The sequence below is a fragment of the Platichthys flesus genome, chromosome 1 (assembly GCF_949316205.1).
Source record: "Platichthys flesus chromosome 1, fPlaFle2.1, whole genome shotgun sequence".
Lineage (NCBI taxonomy): Eukaryota > Metazoa > Chordata > Actinopteri > Pleuronectiformes > Pleuronectidae > Platichthys > Platichthys flesus.
The window spans coordinates 8598370-8612357 of NC_084945.1; the positions used below are offsets into that span (position 1 = coordinate 8598370).

Sequence of the window (13988 nt, forward strand, 5' to 3'; positions counted from 1 at the left end):
CCCCTGGGCATAGTTTGAGATACATAATGAGGATGAGGCACCAAGCATCACTCGAGACTGAAGCCTGTCCTCAAAGTTTCCCATGTCTTTTAACTGGTTTATGCATATTTCAAGTTGTAAAGATTAAATCTGGGGAGTTCTCAGAATTTTTCCGTTACCATATAAAGCAAGAGGCAGGATTTCAAGAGACTTACTTATAACTATGAGAAAATGGAGGTTGAACGAATGCTTCCCAGTAAGCGATACATATAGCATATATTTCATGGTGGATACCGAGGCTCTCTGCGTATTTTGTTCTTGTAAGTTTGAATCTTCGTGACAGATATGGATTGTAAATGTAATTTTACCTCCCCTGAACGCTAGAAATTGTAGAGATATCTCAGTGAAAAGAATATCTGAAGATGGTCTAGACGGTGGGTAAAACACAATTTCAAATAACCTTCAACCAGAAATAAAGTGTAATAGCAGTTTTTCTAAATCTCATAAAATCCATCCTTTGGGGTTACGCTTATGTTAATAGATTTTTTTGGGCCATTCACATCTTTTATCACCGCCTTACACAGTCATTATGTTGAAATAATTAGCTACCAAATACCTTAATATCCAGCAGGAGTAACATTTATGAAATAAATTGTGTCTATGTCCATTATTGACTCACCTTTTAGATCTGTTTTGGTCTCTGGAAAGCCCCTCATTCATTCTTATGCATGTGCAGTTCAAGGGCAGAAACTTGTAATCAACTAATAACAAATAAGTATTTAGCAAAGTGTTCTGTCTGGGTTTGACAATGGCACTTGTACATTCACTCAAGTGCTATCCTGTAAACTCTGTGTATGATTATGTGGAGGTTTGACTGATGCGTCTCTAAAAGTGACAGTGACATATCCACCTCGCCAAGAAATCTTTCCCCTGCATACGGGGAGTGTCTCGATGGGACTCAGGCTGAGAGCAGAATGATAAATCCTAATAAAACGACAAGGAGATAGGCCACTAAACAAGTCAGTCTCGGGAATATAGTATTATTCTGATATCATTACAGAGACAAGGCATTGAGGAGTGGGTTCTTAAACTGCTAATTTAAAACTACATCACAGGATAGAAAGGGGAGAATAGATAATGGATGTATGTGTAATATCATATATAGCATAATGCCAAGAATATTCTAAACTGTGTTCAACAATGTGGATGAACGTATGCACTCTCGATGTACACACTCTTGACAAAATCATTTTCACTCCGCCGACACACCGTACACATTTTCAGTCAATCTAATGGCTGTTGAGTTTAAATAGTTGTTGAAACCTAGCTGCTTGCATGCTGCACAGATAATAATGGAGGGGGAGAGTGGAAGGAAAGGAGGTGAAGGATAATCTGAGTTTGTAGAGGAAACTTCAATGTGGCATGAGGGTCAATTTAATGAGCAGAAGCACGAACCTCGCTGCTTGCCAGCTGCCTCCTCAAAACCAACCTAGCTGTTGTTGCCACATGGGGATGGCAGATCTGGGAGGAAATTGATTTCTCCCCTCACTGTTACTGTCAATGGAAACGAGGCACTGCCAAGCTGATCATATCTCCTGGAGTGATTTGGAACTTTTGTCACTGGTCAACAACAGCAGGGACAGAGCTGCCATGCTTCACCCCGAGCCCCCGGCCATCCACACTGACACCACTGTGACAAAGGTTATATTCCCTTAAATCATGAGTGAATGCAAACGCACAAATGGTCCTTCACTTGTCCCTCAAACAACAATAATTATATTTCTTTATTCAAAAACAGTGACATACAAAAAGCTATATCTTAAATTGACATTTTTTGATAAAGTGGAAAACCACATATAGTCATCGCGGTTATAGTGATCAACTGTTTATACGGATCAAAAAGTTAGGGACAGAATCCCTCGACACATTGTTAACACATTCTGTTGATTTTACCCAGTGTCCGATCCCACTGTGTGTGTCAGATAGATAGATAGATGGATACTTTATTAATCCCGAGGGAAATTCAGATCGTGTGTGTCAGCACGAAAAACAAACTAAATTATGAATAACCGCCGCAGCTATGAAGAAAGATTACACTCATTTAAGAAATGAATGGATCATTTCGTGGTGATCAGTGGTGATATTGTGGCGTCAGCTGAGTCAGTGTGGGCGTTTGTGTGTGAGAGAGAAAGGAAGTGTGCAATGTTACCTTTCCCTTAAGTTCTGAGACTATCTTACAGAAGCTAAGCAGTTGGTTATAGGGATCAATTTGGTCTAGGTCTAGGACAAGCATTATCACTAAAAGCAGTAGTACATTCCAAGAGCCAACCAATCCCTCAAAAAAGTAAAGAAACCAAATCAGAACCCGAAATCCTTCTCACACAAATTGCACATGTTTATGTTACGGCTGGTCTTGAAGAGCAATGGAGATTAATCCAATTAAACTAATAAAGGGCTCGAAATTTCAAGAAACCGTGCAGAGATGAAAAAGAGAGTGAAAAACACCAGAGAGGCAAGAAAACGTATCTACAAGGTACAGTTTTGATTTATTTTGACAATAATGAAACAATTCGATTTATTCTCTCTCTCTCTCTCTCTCTCTCTCTCTCTCTCTCTCTCTCTCTCTCTCTCTCTCTCTCTCTCTCTCTCTCTCTCTCTCTCTCTCTCTCTCTCTCTCTCTCTCTCTCATCTCTCTCTCTCTCTCTCTCTCTCTCTCTCTCTCTCTCTCTCTCTCTCTCTCTCTCTCTCTGGAATTCATCTTCAACTGCTTGAAATTTCAATATCATTAAGAGAAATTCCCATAGCGAGTCTGGTAATGATTGCCGGTGCTTGCTAATGGTCATGAGGTTTGTGTTTGAGGGGCCAGTTGCACTCGGAGCCGCGACCACCCCCACTTCAGTGGTCCTGGGGAAGAACAGAAATCACAAGTCCATTACATTATTGCTTTTCTTCTAGACGGCAGAATGAATGGGATGGCAGATCTGTTTGTCCTGCGGGAAGGAGACATCTGTTAACCTGGCTGTCTGCTTGATTGTTTAGTCCTGCTGTCGGTCACTTCATTCGGAGAGAGAGAGAAGATTTCGGAACGTCAGTGCCCCCTCGCCAACCGAAAATTTTCCGAGGCGTTAGACCTCAATTGATTTCCGGGTCACATGCCGGACGACAGCAGATGATGAGGCGAGGGGGACGCGGAGTAATTAACAAATTGGAAAGAACCCTCGGTGAACACTTGTGCCACGGTACACCTGAGAAACCCCGGCTGACTGGTTACTTGAGTGGTTCTAATTAGCTGATAGTTTTTAACTGACACAAGTGTCCAAGCTATATATATGTGCTGCTCAGTCAAGCTTACCCGGCAGTGGTGATGGTTATTTAGTTTTGAAATGTCTGCTGCCTTTTAACTTTGAGCAATTATTCACCGTGTCAACTTCTCGTGAGAAGAGCCGGCTTTTTTCTTTTTTTTAATCACATTATGACTTTTGACAGTCGACCGATGAAGCCTCGTGTAAGACAAAAGAATGAAAACAAATGGTTGGATGGTTTTCATTTTATTGTAGAGCCTGCCTTTCACCTCTGTGTGTGATATATGCCACCACATTTATTACCAACGCAGAAGGAGCTACAGCTGACGATGCTGCTGCTCGTGTCTCCTTTCTGTATTCCTTCTCATTAACGTACACCAAAGATGTGGCCTTGTTCTTCTATGTTTGTTTTAATTCCAGCGAAACACAAGATCTCATACATTATACCACTTTTACTCACTGCTAGTTCTGTTCTTGAAGTAAGTTGTGTTCAATCCAAATTGTGACATCTATAGAAAAAGGAATTTGATACAGTACGCACCTAAACAGTTAAGCTGCTGTCTATTACCAGTGGGTACTTCTGCCAAGTAAGGGACACGTTTTCCCCCTGGTACTTTTGTTCTTCAGCAAGATTATACTAAAATTCCATTCCAGTGTTGTTACAGTTAACACGTCTTCAGCGCTCTTTCATTCAATTCATTTCATTCACCATTAATGCATTCAAGTTGTACTTCATATAAAACGTAGAAGCCGTGGAGCTGCGGCGGTCCTATTGTGTGGTAGGAGCACACAGGCCTGTAAGAGTCAGTGCAATTATTCCTCAATTACAGATGCAAATGTGTTCAACAGCTCAAACAAACACCAGCGAGTCATTGCAGTGATTCCAGCGGCCCAGGGAAATATGTTGGCTGAGTCCAAACTATCATACCAAATAGTTTCAGCACCATCCTGAAATTAAGAAGTGTGTGTAAAGCCCCTGAGGGACCCATGCTGCGCTCATGTCTCTGCCACTGGTTATTTTACACCAAAGGTTCCCTCAATGACAATTATTATTGCTCACTCTCCCTCTCTGTCTCCTTCTCCTGTCACTATCTGTCTGTCCCTTGCTCTCTCCTGCCACCTACACTCCCCCTATCTTTTGCAGTCGCCCTACAATCCTTTTTGTAAAAGTGCCAGTGAACTGTGGCTGTCGGGCCTAAAAATACCTGCCCCTTGACAATGCTCTGTGACGTGTCCCTCTGCCAGCTACCTGATCCGTTTGAGCCTCCTTTCCTGGCTCATCTTCCCCTGTCCCATTACTTTCTCCTTGAGCTATGTCATACTAACCTGGCTGTGCCAAAACCCTAATATGACACTGCGGTCCCCCACACTAAGTCGGTCAATATGGCTTTAATCTACAGGCTATTCAGCGGTGGATCAAACTAATTTGGGTTAATCGTTCCCGGGTAATGTGCGGCCAAAGTTGTCCCCGTTTTATTTGTTCAGATTTTCAGGATCTGTCAGGGTCTCACTCAGAAGATGGAGAAACAAGAGATCAAACCGATCCCACGCGATGTCGGGAGGCCTCGAAACCGGAGACAATCTCCTCTTAAACAAATGTCATTGGCAGCGTATTCCTGTCTTGTTACGGTCTCAGGTTTCACGACACAAGTAATTTCCTGGATCGACAAATAGCATTGATTTGAGTTGCACCGAAGTCACCATTCAATAGAATTTCTTGCAGAATGCAATCAGGCTTCACTGGCCCTATTGATTCAAATGGAGTAGTTGGAATGAAAAAAAAATCAAGCCCTTGTGTCTCGACTCCACTGAGTGTGGGTGCGTGTGTTCTCCCGCCTGCAACACATTTCACCTGACAGCAGCAGCTCTGGATGAGATGTGTCGAGAAGATGATGCTGCAACATAATGCGGAAATGTACAAAACCCTCTGAAAGCATAAATCTAACCGTGAACGTGGTCCATGCTTATTCCTGCACAGTGAAGAAGGTAAAGTTAACATGAACTTATTGTTATTGTTTTTGTCATCGTTGTTGTTTTTTGTGTTATCATTTTCTTCCTATCCTATTCTTTAACAAGTGGACAGTAGAATATTGTATCAGTACACAGATGTTTAACATTGGTTTTTAAATGAAAAACAAACACTCATACACATGCAGAGTTAAATCCTGGGGAGCCTCTGTTTAACTATACAAATTGAAGATGTGTCATTGAGTGGGTGTGCACGTGTGGTGGTGGTACTCTGCATGTGTGTTTGTGTGCGTGCGTAGGGGGATGGGGGGGGGGTAAGATGGAGGCGTGGTGGTCTTCAGAGGGCTTCTTAATGAGCCAAGGTAATCAATGCCAAAGGAGATGGCTTTGATGGATGCCTTTGAGAAAACAATGTGTCGTGACGACCTCTGTCTAAAGAAACCACAAAGCAAAGACGCCAAACAGGAGCACTGACCTTCAGCAGATTGCAGCTGGAACGCTGTTGCTCCCCCCCCCCCCCCCAAATCATTATTTGTGCACACAAGTGGTGTTTTAAATTCACCTTGTTGATAAGAAAGGGAGATTGGTGATGGTTTATCTTTGTGACTGTTTACAAATAAACACCTTTGTCGTTCAGCCACACCGACTTCTACATCGTAACATGACCTATGTTTAGCAGAATATATATAAATATATATATATATATATATATATATATATAATAGTTGAACCTACCACTATTAGAACAATGTCAACTCACTGAGAAGAAAGCACTGTGTGTGGCTGTTTGCTCGTGTTTTAAACACAAATTATGTAAATGGTCCTGACTACACTTATCTTAACGCAACACTGCTTGTTATGTTGTTGCCTATGTACAGGACATTTGTGTAACCTTTTGACCTTGAAGCTTTTGTTTGGGTGTGTAGATGAAGATGTTTGTAAGTCTACTTTGGAATTGTTATTTCTTTGTGTTTGTCCTTAATTTCCTGTTTTACTTTGGAAGAATTTTCCTTATGTGTCTTGACTTTTTGTCCTGTTCTCCATTCCTGCAATTGTCTGCCCCACCCTTGTGTGTTTCACTGGTGCTAAGTTCTAGCTAGCTCTGTCTCTCTATTGTCGGTTCCACTTGTATTTTTGTCTGCATATCAACCGACTAGCCCAAGTTATACTGCCTTTCTTTAGTTTAGCACTAACTTTAACCCTGGGAAATTGTTTTTCCCTTGAATTGAAAAGATGTCTGGAAGTGAGATTCTGTACCAGTTAAAATTCAAGTTAGTATACTCTGCAAGTAAGTATATTCCTTCGCCTCCAGCTAGGAAAGAAAGCTGCCTGCTTCTTGCATGTCACAATGGTTCAGTGTTTGAGGGAATTATCTACTATGCATGCATGCAACATCCAGACACTCCGAGTTTGGACTGTGTCGTATTCTCACTCATGCATGATGATTTTGGCAGATGTGTGGCCAGCCTCCCTCAAAGTCTGGCATTTCTGCCTTTATAATGATGTATGGCACAAAGTCATTCCATATTTGGCAGTGAAGTGAAGCCATTACATTACAGTGCTTGACATGCTACCCATCTCACCATTATGCAAGTTTAATGGGAAGCTTACCGCAAGTAAATGGACTGCAAGCTGTGTCTAAGCAATTATTTTACAGTGAGCGATATGTGCATAATGGAAACTTTGACAAGAAACGGGGGATATACAGAATCACAAGAGTGTCGATTAATTTATTTTGAGAGGCCTGACAGTGCGGGAGCGCTGGAAAATGATTACAAAAGGACTCTGACAAGGTAAAGAGTGACAAAGGTGTAAACGCTGAGAAAATGAAACCAGCTCACAATATATAAATGTGAGGCTTCAACTTCTCGGTGCCAGGAAACTCAAATAAAAACTTTTCTATTTACACCCGTTGTGCCAATGTCTTTAAAATTATATTGCACTAGCTGCCTATGGCAACTTCCCTTATTGTAATTGACAAGTCTTTGTCCTCAATGCAAGTTTTTGTGTTTTTGTAATTATTGTATTGCTTTGTATGAAGTACTTTGACTTTCATACTTCTTTGAAATGTTCTATACAAATAAACCGGCCTTGTTTTTCCCAACACAAGCAAGGTCAACTTTCTGAAAACATTTATTATTGCAAAAAGATTAAGAAAAAATCAAAAAATTGTCCGGTTTATCTTCAATCTAGTTGCATTCAGATCTTAATGATGCAATTTCTTTGTAATTTGTGCATGTGTAGAGCTGTACATGCTTGAAAGGGTTTAAGACAATACCTTTCTCTGTTTAGAGCAATAGAGTTCATTTGTGTTATCTGTGATTAAATAAATAAAGGATGAAACAGAAGGAGAGACGTGTACTTAATTTCACTTTCATTACAACTTCCACGACTTATAAATGTGTATATTGTTTTGTAATCTCCAACAATGTCACCTATTTTTTAATGGTTGGTTGGTTTGACAGTCAGCAGGATTACACTGAAAGGATTTCCACAGACTTGGTGGACGGATGGTGAAGTGACGAGCAAATTAAATTTTGCTGTGGACTTTGGCAAAGGGGCGAAGTCATTTTCATGTTTATTATCTCTGACATTAGAAGACACAGAATATTTGTATTAAACATTTTGCTGATTTTCAAGGGAATAATTAATGGCACCTGATTTACAAAATGCTTAATTAGGGCACGAATACCCGATGTGTGCCATTTGGTCCGGCTTGATTGAATTAAACAGGACCGTCGGCCGTTGGCAGACGTATGCACTCCACCGAGTGCCATTCAAGTTCCACATGTTATGATTTATACTTCAATGCTCTTACTCACTTCATATTACTGTTATGCATTCGCCCTCTTGTGCTCCCTGCACCCTTACATCATGCAGTGCTATTCCATCCACCCCACCTCTCTTTAACAACCGCATCAATTTTGCCACGGAGACACTCTACACAGTTAAATAGCAGAAATGTCAGAGTGACTAAAAGGCTGAAGGGCAGGGACGATTGTCACGAGGTTTTAACACGTATCAAGTGAAATATCTTGATAGTGTCCTCGCTGAGCTCTCGAACACACACAGTCAACTTCACAGAGAGAACACCGCAAATTGAATTATCATAAATTGCAATTGCAGTTCGGCCCTTATACTCAACAAATTCTGTAAAATATTCAGCATGTTAATTTCTACCGAACTACACAACAGAAAAAAGAAGAAAAAAAGCAATTACAGACGGTTATGACATTTTTCTCTACTCAAAATGCCCTATTAGAGCCACAGTAATGGGCTGTGGGTCTTTAGTATGCTACCAAAACAAAAATGTTTCTGCCTTTCCTTTTAAATCTATTCAACATTTGTACATTCAGGGCAGTTTTACACATCCACCTACTGTCTGTAATTCACATATTACTTACTTGTCTCAAGAATAATGGTGTCCTTTAGATAATTGAAACTTCACTTCACACAAGAAAATAGACCATTAGATGAACAATAGCTGAGTTGAACAACAGAGATGTGTCAGTCCTTGTGGCAGAGTACGTATTATATCTGCAGTGTAATTTTACAGACACTCACAAATATAGTTGTAAAGGATTTTAAAAACATTGTGAGGGACTTTTATATACGTTTCTTTGTGAGGTACTATAATGTGTACATAAAGAAAGAGATGCCAAATTATATTTGTTTTATTCTGTATATGTATTAACAGCCAGTCGGATTTGGTTGCTGCTCATTGGCTTATGGCTGCAAAAGTAACCAGATAAAACCCAAATTCAAGCGACTTATCTCATTGTTCCATGGTAATTTATACACATGTAGTTAGTGAACTGGATTTTAATAATGTAACCATATTTTACTATTAGTTACTGCCTATTTGTCATTACTCAAAGACATTTTATATGGGTCATTCTATTTTTTACAAACTGAACAATGAGAGAATTTAAATAGTTGATCTCCAAGGAACTTGTATAACAAATTGTGAATATCTATAATAAATATCTGTACATTTACAACATTTACATGATATTCTTGGATTCCATTGTCACTTGAGATGTTTGCTCGTATGGTAAAGACCTCACTCCCTAAACCTATTCAGGGTTACATCAGATAAAATGCTGAGGAGGCTGGAAATACACTTCCAGTCATTGTCAGTTATTTTCTCTTTGTGTTGGAGAGAAAAACATATTACTCCATTGTGTGGTGTTATTGTGTTTTTGTGCCTCTTCAGTGACATTCGCCTATAGACTGTGTCGATATAGTTTTGGTGCAGGAACCCTGATTGGTTGCAGTGTTCAGGAACAAGCGATCCCCTGACAACCCTCCTGCCTCACAGGGCCAATGTCCTCATGCCCGACAGGCCTGAGTTGACAAGATATTCATCTATTACTCGTGTTCAGCAAAATTGTCTTAGACTTGAACATTTAAAGTATTGACGGAACAAATCCCCTGATGTGAAAATCATTTCAAGCCACAAAGAGAGGGGAAATATTGCTGTGTGCAAATATTGCATGAGTCAGCCTTCACGGCCGCTAATTACTGGGAAATCTAACACAACTAACATACTGGTTGTGATATACCCAAAAAGGCCACAATGATTGGTTGGTTTGAGTGACCTGCAAGAAGTTCACCCGCTTGCTCTGGCCTCCCTTGTCAGCTATCCTGCATAATCATGGTGGATTCACGATAGATGATGGGAGATTAGCTGTCAGAAGCTGAAATCTGACTTTTTCTGAATCATTCAATTAAAGTCCAGCTTCTGACATGACCTGTATCAGACATCCCTGTAATTTGAATTTAGTTGAGGCTCCAGTAAACAGTAATGAACCATCTCAGCCCAGTGGATGTGAAAACCCTGCATCAGGTTTCACCAGAATGCAAATTGAGTCCATTTGAGTGTCCATTATGCGAGATTGCCTGTGATCTCTGTTAAAGGAAATGCCACATCCTCTGAATAGAGCCAAATTACAGGGTACAATATAATACATGGCAGACAGTGATTTGTTTTCTCTGAAGCTATATCACAAAAGCGGGGGGGGGGGGGGGGGGGGGTCAGTAGAGTTGTCAATATCCACGGCGAAAGAATGTAAATTTGTGAAATGTCACAGTACTTCATTTTAAAACGGCTGATTTTAAGATATGGCAAAATTATAACATCCATCGAGAAGGTTATGTGTCTGTGTTTCCTTTCTGCTTGTTTGTTAGTAGGACATTTTCAAGACCTGATAAAAATCGAATCCATAGATGATGTATTGAAAAATGAATCAATCCAAGGAGGCCAGCATCCATTCAAATGAAGGTAATCAATTTCTTTCAGTAGTAAACAAACATTACAATCCAATGTGTGGGCCGATCAATCAACAGATGGGCCGAGCCAAAAAAGACTCCCCTGGACCGATGCTGCAGCCATCTTATAACACATGTGCACACACACACACACACACACACACACACAGGGAAACAAAGTGATCAGAACTGTATCTTGTCTGTGTAGATTTTGTATAGCCAAACCCAAATGTCAGTTGAGTTATATTATCATCTTTTATATAAAGATGAAAGAAAGCAAATATTGATTTGAATAGTTTCCCTTATCGCTCTCAAGCTTTGATCTCTTGATATTGAATATCTAACATAAAAAACATGATTGGTAAACATCAATGTGACGAGGTGGCTTGAAGCCGCACAGTAGATAATCATTAAGACGACCACAGGTGAACCATCCTTTCATTGAATCTTCATTGTTGTTTCAAATTCCTAAACTTTCATCAGCAGCAACCTCGACGGCCACAGAAGAGAAGTCTATTCTTCAAAGAGAGAAAAGGCTTCTTCATGGAAATGGTCATCCATTGTGCTCACCAATAAATAAAATGACGCAAGTGTTTGCAATGTGTATTTTATTATGCCTTTTGATCTGGTGCAGAAATAAATTGCTCAGACTCGCGCACCGTTTGATCAATACGGTGGCCCTGAGAGCTGAGCGCACAGCATCTCAAGAAAGCACATGTTAATAGACAAAAAAACAAGCAAATTCAGAAAACATCTTCATCTATCTGATAACACGTGCGCCCCACAGCCTAAAAGGAAAAAAAAAAAACACTCAAACAATCAAGATAGACAAAGAAGCTGCAAATGGAAAAACAACACAACCAAATAAAGAAAGAAGATATGGATACTCAGAACACAACCAAACCGACCAATAGGCTGATGATGCAGGGAATATTTGCAGGGTACACAGCAAATAGATGAACATTGCTTTGTGGGCTAGATGCAATGTTCTTTGGTTTATTATTAATATCGCTGGAAACAAATACACAGAAAGTAGATCACTGTTTTGCTCGAGTTCAATGTTTCTTTTAAAGATTTTTGATGTAAACTGTTCAGATGTGTCTGCCTACATTTAAAATATGGATACCCAATGACATAACAAATAAAATACGTTGAATATTACAAAAAAGAGCAGAAATTGCAAAAGAACTATACAATTCTTCCTTAGCTTATCTGCAACAAGCTGTAATATTATTTATAAATATCAAGTTTAGTGTTCTGTATGAATAGTAGTAATCCCTCTTTACATAAAAGCAATAATTTTGTATTGAGTGTTACAACCAAGTATCCCGTTTGTTACTTCCTCTAAGTCCATGAACTAATGTACTTTGAGTTAACAATGCCCATGAGTTATGCTGTACAAATTGCATTAGGCTGACAGCCATTAGATTGATGCACGCTTGACTCTCTGAAGAGGTTTTATCAGAGGACATAAGTTAAACTCGCGACAAAGGCAGAGATAAATGTCCCGGTTTAAAATCACCATTCCAAGGTCAAAGCAGTCGGACACTTCAATTAGGGTCCTTTCGGAGAGAGGAAATTTAAGTGGAAGAGGGAGAAGTACTTAACATAAAAATGATAGTTTAATGAAACTGTCATCCCTTGATTGAAATTTAAAATGGAGGAAGGGAACTCAAAATCACATTTTAGGGACTGAATTAAAGTTTTTATGATACTGTGATCTGAAAACCAAGCAAAGTTCAGACAGAATGAAATGAAATGAAAAAAATAAAAGGTAATTTGAATGAAAAAAACATATATGTTGCACACCCATGGTGCCGTTGTAAAATTTGTAATCATGTGCATTACAGTGGGGGTAAGTCATTCTCGAGAAAAACAATATATTGATATAATAGATATTTGAACTCAACAGCAAAACAAAAATGTAATATATGGTATTTGTACAGACAATGATAAAAGCAAAAAATGAGACAAAGTATGCTTTGCAATGTGCTTTTTCTGGTGGGTTGAGGGTGAGAAGTAACCTGAGAAGGGGTGAGGTGATTGGGCCAGATGACTTATGTATACTGACGCTGAGTTGTGGAACATGCACACTCTCACCCTGAATGACAGGCACACAGACAGCGCTGGACACATTTTCCATAATCAGTCTCGGTGCTGCCGATGTCCAATGAGAGGTGTGAGCACGTTGGACAACACCACTGCTCCTAGCTGTAAAAACAAAAGAAATCATTATTTATTTCCCTTTAATATTCTGATCAATCGCAATAATCAGTCAAAATCAGCAGGAGGGAGGTTTTCCTGAAGCAGCTGTTCATGGCTTACATCTCTCTTTCATTAACTGTCTCTGCACTTCCCTGTTGTTTCCCCTTCTGGCTGAGGGGAACCACGATGTGGGTGGGATGGGATTAGGGCCGATTTACAACCGTGAAAGCAAGCAGGCTAAGAAACAAAACTAAGTGACGTGTTCTGCCTGTCTGCTGATCCCTCACGGTCTGAGCCGCACTGTCCCATCACAGTGTGGCGGCAGCAAAGAGAGCTTCCCTCCGTGTGCTTCGAGCCATGCTGTGTGGAGTGATACACGTCTGCTGCTTTCCAAAAATAAACAGGAAAAATCAAATAAAATACAAAGAGGGGATTTTGAGTAACTTAAATAAGAAATAAAACAAAGAGAGAGTAAGTAACATGAAAAAATAACAGAGATACATTTTCATCGCATCTAATGTGCCGGATTCAATCCAATAGGTGCCTGTTTCGATCTGGCTTAAACCCTGGTTGTGGATTTGCAAAATGTCACTACACCCGCTGTTGCAAAGCTAACATGCAAAGAGAAGGATGTAGTTTCCCATATTCAACATATCAACCAGCAGAAAGCGAGACTCGACAAACACAACAACAGGACATCAAGGGCTAACTAGAAAGTCGGCTGAATGCCAATGGGCCTCTTATTTATAGTGACCAGATATAGAATTTTGAAACCTGTTCCTGATGGTGGACTAACCAAGTCGGGATAAGCTGCTCTGCTGTCGGACAATTGCGGATGTAAACGTGTCCCTCGGTCTTGCACGATCACAACACTTTCTTTGACCTCCTCCTCTTTGGACTGTTTCTCATCCAAAGACGTGTGCGTTGCAGAGTTCAGAACGTCGCCTGCTCCCATTGCCCCTTTCCTCCCATCTCCCTGTTTCCTCTGTACTTCTTTCTCCTATGCACAAAGCACAAATGCCCGCTGTTGCCGATTGGCTGGAATAGTGTTGTGTGCATCTTTTGTGTAGCTCATTCTGAACCACTTTGTTTGTTTCTAATTTGCACATCCAGGAGTGTGTAGGAACACTGGACAATGGGTTATAATCACTGACTGTAGCTTTTCAAGTGTCGGTGTATTTAGTCGCGTTTTAGTGGTTAAATTCCGGAAAATTATTCAATAAATGCCGATGGCCCTCTAGTTAGAACAAATCCTCTCTGTGT

At 40.2% G+C, this 13988-nt stretch overlaps 1 pseudogene; it reads right to left on the reverse strand.

The window, feature by feature from the left end:
• The window catches only part of LOC133957404 (WD repeat-containing protein 19-like), a 60518-nt pseudogene extending 46838 nt beyond the window's left edge, over positions 1-13680 (reverse strand).
• Between the last annotated feature and the right edge of the window lie 308 nt (positions 13681-13988).